At 46.5% G+C, this 7029-nt stretch overlaps 1 protein-coding gene across 4 annotated transcripts in view; it reads right to left on the reverse strand.

The window, feature by feature from the left end:
• Positions 1-6925, reverse strand: part of MRAS (muscle RAS oncogene homolog) — a 38340-nt gene extending 31415 nt beyond the window's left edge. The window contains exons 1-4 of one of the 4 annotated variants that reach the window (XM_041473250.1): positions 6777-6925; positions 6359-6538; positions 4626-4784; positions 3980-4053 (exon numbers count right to left, since the gene is read on the reverse strand). The gene's annotated coding sequence lies outside the window, so the exon portion shown is untranslated. The remainder of the gene's footprint in view (positions 1-3979; positions 4054-4625; positions 4785-6358; positions 6539-6776) is intronic. The other 3 variants (XM_041473251.1, XM_041473247.1, XM_041473249.1) reach the window with 3 other exon arrangements.
• Positions 6926-7029: the final 104 nt, after the last annotated feature.

The raw sequence follows: 7029 nt of genomic DNA on the forward strand, positions 1-7029 counted from the left end.
TCCATAAATCCTCTAGACACTTCACAAGAATGTTGCTCAACTCCCACTGCCTTCAGCCTCACAAGAGGTAGACATAAATACTTAGCATTAGCATAGCTCCCCATGACTCATTTTTTCTCCTTTTTAAATATAGCATCCTATAAATGTGGATACATTCTGAGCAATAAAACTCACATTGTTACTGTTCATCATGCAACCATAGCAAAAAAATTCCTCCTGCCAGCTTTGGACAACTTCCTTCATCAAACTCCAAACACTGCTGACCCTCACATGGCTGAGATGCAGCAGTGGAATCTCTGCTCCGTCAGGGAAGCCAGGCAGCACAGGGACTCAGCACTGTGGCAGCAGGTGTGGAGCTGGGCAGGAAGCTCCATCATCAACACAGCCACTCATATCAACTTTATAAAGAGGAGTAGAGCTGGCTGTGGGCACAGGAAGAGCAGGGATTTGCCAGAGAGGAACATTGTTTCAGTAGCTGAGAAGCAGCCTGTGCCAGCCTTGGGGAAGGCACTCACTGAAGAAGTGGTGGTGGAGGCATCTCTAGCTGGGGGATGTTCCCCACTCTTCATCTTTCCCAGACACAGATCACCTCCCTCCCTCCATCACCAGGCTTGAGCTTTCTTCCTTAGAAAAGTCAAACCCACATTGCCTAACCAAGCAAATGCCACAAGCTGCTTCAGAAGCCCCAAGGAAGAAACAGATGGGAAAAGCATGGATCAGAGCTTGTTAATTTTCTCGGGAATTAAGACCCAGTTTCAGCACCCTCCTGTCTGTCCTGCTGCAGACTTTCTTGTGTGATCAATCCCTCATGCTGTGTTTAGCTTTACTGAAAACTTCAGTTCCCTAGCTGTACAAATGAGATAAATAGCAGGTCCCTATCTCATAGGTATGTTGCAAAATAAATAGTTTTCGCATTACAAGTGTTACAGGAATGCTTTAAAACTTGCACAAGTATCAAGAGTAATCCATCACTGCTCATAAAGAACCCTAGGACTGATAGCAAATTAAAATCTTACCTACACAAACATTAGAGTATGCAAGACTGTTTTCTTAGTTTATCTGTTTCTGCTGATAACCATGTTTGCCCCAGTGACTTGAACTGTTCTAGTCACAAGCTGTTTAAGTGCACCAAATCCTGTCTAAAGAAATACATGCTGTGCTCTGTCTGCAACAACAGCTGAGACATCAGTCATCCTCTCAGCTGTCCTAAAGACACAGCTGAAAATGCATGCCCATAACAATCCTGCTGCCAGGTGACTGAAAAGTACACTTTTACCTCTTGGACCTCTCTAGTAAGATTACCTATGAGAATTTATTTATCACAGTATTTTCCTAATTGTTTCTCCAGCATTCTTATTTAATATCTGAAATAAGTGGAGTGGCAGAGCCGGCACTCTCATCCTAGAAACTGGCATTTTAAAGACAAGATAAACAGAAGCCTTTGCTTAAAATTTCCAGGAGTGTGTGTAGCTTAAAAAGCTAATTCCTTTTTAAAATAATGACTAAGACTCTGCGGAATCTAACTCCCAAAGTCACACAGGTAGTTTTGAATATGTTACCCTTTCAGAGTAATTATGCCATCAAAGTTCCAGTCAAAAGCTGATGAGCGTTACTAATATATGCTGATGAGAGAGCCTGAACGTGAAAGACCTTCTTGGTTTATTTACACTTCAGTAAATCAGAAAGCACACCAAGACTTATTTTCACATAGAAGAGTAACAGAGCTGACCACAAGGGACATTTAAGGAGGTTAACCCACAGCCCAGGGAGTAGGTTTACTGTAAACTGGCTGCAAGCTGATGCTGTTGTACTTGTGTTCACTGGAGATGATAGAAACTTGGAGCAGCTGTTTGGACTTCGGTGGACTAGCAGAAGTCACTACATAAAACAGTGGTCTGGCCCATCACCTGAATCATTACAAGTCACCATTCAGATGCTAAATAGTCCCCAGGCAGTCCTCAGTGACATTTATCTCTAGACCAAGAACTAGGCAGATGCAGTCAAGAGCAGGGATGAAGAAAGAATAAACCATTTTTACCACCTTGCATAAAGTTATATATTTGGTGCAACATTCTTTGCAGAAGCAGACCTTCTCAAAGAGAAGGCAAAGCAGGCATTGTGTTATTTAAAGGGAGAAGGTGAAAGAGTGCCAGGAACTTAAGCTGCTCTATAGTAGAAGAAAGTACAAGAAAGTAGCTAAAGATTTTACTCTTGAGCCTATCAATGTCAAACAAATTCCAAGGCTAACAAAATTTAGCCAAAAATTAATATGTAAATTGTACAAGCACTGAACATTTCTGCTGGCCAGTTCTAGCCAGAAGAGAAGTATAAGAAAGGGGAATCCCATCCAAGACTGTCTCAGATATTTAGATGCCTTCTGAAGTATCTCAGCTATATTTATGCACCCAGCACACCCCACAAAGAAATAACTTCTACTACTTCATTTTAGAAAGAAGAAAAGTGGATTCAGTGAGAGGCAGGTTCATTGGTACCTGTAGGAGTCGCTGACCTTAGCCTACCTACCTTTGGCCAGGTTGTGACAAAGAAAGTACCTGGGGGCAGTTTCCCATCCCTTCACCTAGCTCCAGCAACTGGGCTGGTGTCTCAGATGGAATCTATCTGCCTGTGCAACACAAAGCACCACTCATGGAAAAGCAGTGTCTGAAGCAGTAAAATTGCAGGAGAGTCAGTAATGAGTACTATAAGTAGAGCAAACTACTGAAAAATATTGTTAGCCTCCCCCAACCCTGTCCCTACCCATTCGCTCAACTGTTATTTCAGGAGATACATTTTTGTACAATTATTTCATTATCTAATGGCAAACTGGCTGCCTATTCTATCTCTATGCAAGATTTCCATATATATTACTCCTCCACTGACATCTTCTCACACATACACAGATCAGCAATTGCTCCACTACATTCTCAAACAGAGAATAAAAGAGTCATAAATCTCAAAAAAACACGAGTATGCAAAAAAATTCAGCATCCGAAGTTACAGCTGTTCATTTATCCTCTCTGCTCAGAAAGAGCCAGTCTTGGCTTATTGCAGATATTTTTGAAGTAGACAGTGTTGCTCTAGATTTACTTTGGATACAGGCAGTCAGGATGTGACCCACTGGAGCACTGGAACTTTGTTTCCCCACAGAGAAAAATAGAGCCAATGACACTCAAGTAGAACACAAAGGCTATTCTTCCCTCCCCAGTAAGTATCTTCTCTCAAGCATCGCTGTAAGCAACAACAGGAGAAAGAAGCAACAACTCCACCAAGGAGTGGGCTAATGTTCCTCCCATCTGTCAGTCCCACGCTCATTCTGTTTTCACTTGGACCAAGTCCTCCCAAGCCTTCTGCTTTATACCTCGTTAAATTGGGTGCTTCATACAACAAAAATAACGTCATCCATCTTTGCAAGGTTACTTTCAAAGCACATTTCCATATCTTTTAACAGCACTTCTCTTCCTCAGCCCTGCCTTGGAAGCCTGAAAATGAACTCCCTATTTTTCACATTGAATCTGTCCCCTGAATCCCAATCTACTTATTTATGAAAGTAAAAGCCTATGCAAACACCTCCACGATGCAAAAACACTTCCCTCTTCATTCCTGTGGATTCATGTTGTTACTGTCCACCTCCAGAGTCTGAAGTACTCCCTGTATTGAGAGCTGCACATTCTCATGCTGAGGGGCAATCCCCCTTAACTTCCCCTGTGCAGGTACAAGGTAAAAGGATGAATAATCATGGAAAAGTTACAATGCTGAGGCAAAAGCTGCTCCACAAAGTGCAGGGACACTGACTGAAGACCCTGTATGGCTCCAAAGGCTGAGCAAGTCTGAAGTGAGGAGCCACCAGAAACGGCAGCTTAGCTGAAGCAGTGACAAACAAATAAACCAGACAAACCAAATTATTAAGAATGGTCAAGCTGATGTCTGGAGCCTAAAACTTTTACAGGGCACACTGATTCATCCTAATGAACTGACTCACCTGGAGCCAGTAGGGATGCCAGGCTTGGCAGCTGTGGGTAGAGGTTCTTGGCTTGAATCCAGCTACAAAAAGGACTTCACACCCAAGGAAGGAAGATAAAAATGAAAGGGCAGAAATGAATAAAGCTGAACAGTTTTGCTCAAGTAGCCTTCTAGAATTAAGAGAAGGGAGTAGAGTTCCTGCTCAAACGTTGTCAGCCCTGAAACACCACTAGGAGCACACGGTGCAGCTAATGGGCCAGGGAGGACTTGAGTACAGGACACTGCAGTTAAAGAAGAGCCTAAGAAACCCCAGCACAATGACAACAATAATGAATCATCACATCTATTTTCCCTATATCCACCTGCCTTACATTGCCTTGGCTAATGACAACACCAGCTCACATGCAGGACTCATCCTCCTCCTTCCAGTCCCCATGCCATTTCTCCACCAGTGCCAAAAAAATGGGTGGGGAGAAGGAAGAAAGTCCTTTCTAACCACCTTCTGATACAATGTTATTCCTCCCTGGTGTTAACCTCAGTCCCAGGATTAACCAGGTTAATCCAAGGCAACACATACCAAAAGTTCCCCCCGAAAGAAGGCAAGTTTAATTTCTGCAATTCTTAGCATTCTCTGCAAAAAATTTTGACCTTGTGAAAATACCCACCAAAAACTTTAATAAACAGAACTTCCTCTCAGATAACTTCTGAGAAGAGGTGCTGGGCCAGTTCTGACCCTAGTGCAGCTGTTCTGGTTCAGGAGTGATGCTGGTGGGGTGTTTGGCCCTCTGCAGTCTGGATATACACTCTATCACACCAGATATCTCCTGGAATGGAGGAGCAAAATCAAAGAAAGACAAACAAATTGATGCAGAACTACAATACGAAGCTATTCATACCTATTTTCTACATACACTATTATTTTTAAGGAGATGCTGTCAGCTTGGTATTTTCAGACTTAAATACATAGAAAGAAATCCTACCTCTCTTAGGCAGTCTAAAGCTCTGCTACAGAGAGTTCTTCTTTAAAGCTGTTACTTTGTAATTTCCTTGCCACACCCCTTGTTCTTTCGCTTATCTTTCTCCTAGCCTTACTTAAGTTAATAGACCCTGTCTTTGCAAATCTGTTTTAACAGATTCAGAGCAAGAGACATGTACCTTTCATAAAGAAGAGTAACAGTTTAAGGCATTTGAAATGAATCTGTCTTATGCAAAAAGAGCCTGGAGCTAACGAGGTAATTTCAGAGTGAAAACTCAGAAAACACATTTACAGCTGATACAACTATAAAGTTGATTCACTCTTCTTAATATCAACTCTTGTATGAACAACAGTTCATTCCAGGTAAGACATACATAAACATTTCCAGTCAATAGCATCTCTTTAAGCCTGCCGACAAAATCCGAATTTAGATGATTTAAGCTACCTCAGGAGCTGGTAGCTTAGATTTTCATATTTCTGTGGCATTACTGGAGATCAGTGCCAGCTGACAGCGCTGAAGGGCTGCAGCTCCCTGTGCTGGGAAAAAGCCCCACGCCAGGGTCAAGGCTCCCCTGTGCGCTTTGCTCTTCTAAGAAAAGCCCTGTCTCTACTCCGACCTGCCGGTGTGAGGTCCCAATTTGTTGCACGACGTGACCAGCTCGACAAGGGGAGTCACTGGAGCAGAGCAGTGCAGGATGCTTGAGAGCGAGCCACTCGAGGTCTAACACTTAACTTGCTCCTCAGCTTGAAGCCAGCGTGGCTTTATCTTAGCTTCTCTGTCTAGGAAGCAGGGCTTTATACGTTGTTTCTAGGGCTCTTGAGCTATTGATTAAAGTAAATAAACAAACAAAAAACCTACAAGTTTTCTTTCTAATCCCCAGCAATCCAAATCACAAGGTCTGAAAAATCCTTGTCCTATCTGTGGTTCAGTTTGTTTTCTTAAAGCAGAGAGTAAACAAGCAAAGTAAAAGTAAAGTAAAACCAGAAAAAAACCAAACCAAAACAACCAAACCCAAACCCATACCTTCTCCTCTCCTTGTTTCTCTGTAATTGAAGATAGCATCTCTAGCCTTCTAAAAGTTATGGAAGCTCATACAAAGTACTCAGTGATCCAAGAGCAATTTTAATGTAAGACAAGAATCCTCGCCATGCCCAGATCACATCCAAACACACCCGGAGTAGGAAAGTAAAATAATACCGTGGCTCTGAATCTGTGGCGGGGGGAATAACCCCTGACACAAGCAAAACCCAACAAACCCTCAACTTACAAAGATCTTCCATTACACCGCGTAACTCAGCGCACACCCCGGAGAAGACACGGACCACACGGCGTTCCGACCATGGCGCCATACATTCCCTTTTCCCGGCGGGGCAGGGACCCCGAGCCCCCCGCAGCCCACCCGCCGCACCAATCCCCCGTACCGTCCGTCCCTTGCCCGGCGTCCGGCGCTGCCGCGAGCGGCGGCTCCACGGCGACAGTCGGCGACAGCGCTTTCTTCCCGACACCGAGCTGCGGCCAGGGAAAGCGGCGGTGCCCGGGGCGCGCTGCTCCCGCCGGGGGGGCTCATGCCAGCGTGGGGCGCCGCATTTCAGCAGGAATCGCTGTGGGGAGAGGAAAGAAGAAGGGGGAAGCCCCGCCGCGGTTACCGCCGGGTGTCACGGCGGTCCCGCCCCTCCCGCGGGCTTGTCACGCGTGGAGCGCCGAAAGTGCGCCGCGCTGTCCCGCGCCCCGCGGGGGACGGGCAGAACGCGCCCGGGTTATTGTTTGTTTGGCCGCGTCCCCCGGCCCCGCTCACAGAACGGAGCGGCACCGCTCCGAGCCCGCTCCCCGCCCGCTCACCCGGGCTGCGGGGCCGCGCCCTCAGCGCCCGCCCTGAGGCGCCCGCGGCCCCCGCGCGCTCTGGCCCCGGCGGCCACGGCAGCGCAGCCCGCGCCCGCCATCCCTTATATCGCCGGGCGGCTGCTATAAATAGCCCGGCCCCGCCGCCGGGGGCCGGGCCGGGCGCCGCCGGGGGGGATTCGCGGCGGTGCGGGGACCCGCCGTCACCTGCGGCTCGGCCGCGTTCGCCGCCTGGGCCGCGCGGGGGTGCCGC

Source organism: Pyrgilauda ruficollis, unplaced genomic scaffold (assembly GCF_017590135.1).
Source record: "Pyrgilauda ruficollis isolate IOZ18807 unplaced genomic scaffold, ASM1759013v1 scaffold3, whole genome shotgun sequence".
Taxonomy (NCBI): Eukaryota; Metazoa; Chordata; class Aves; order Passeriformes; family Passeridae; genus Pyrgilauda; species Pyrgilauda ruficollis.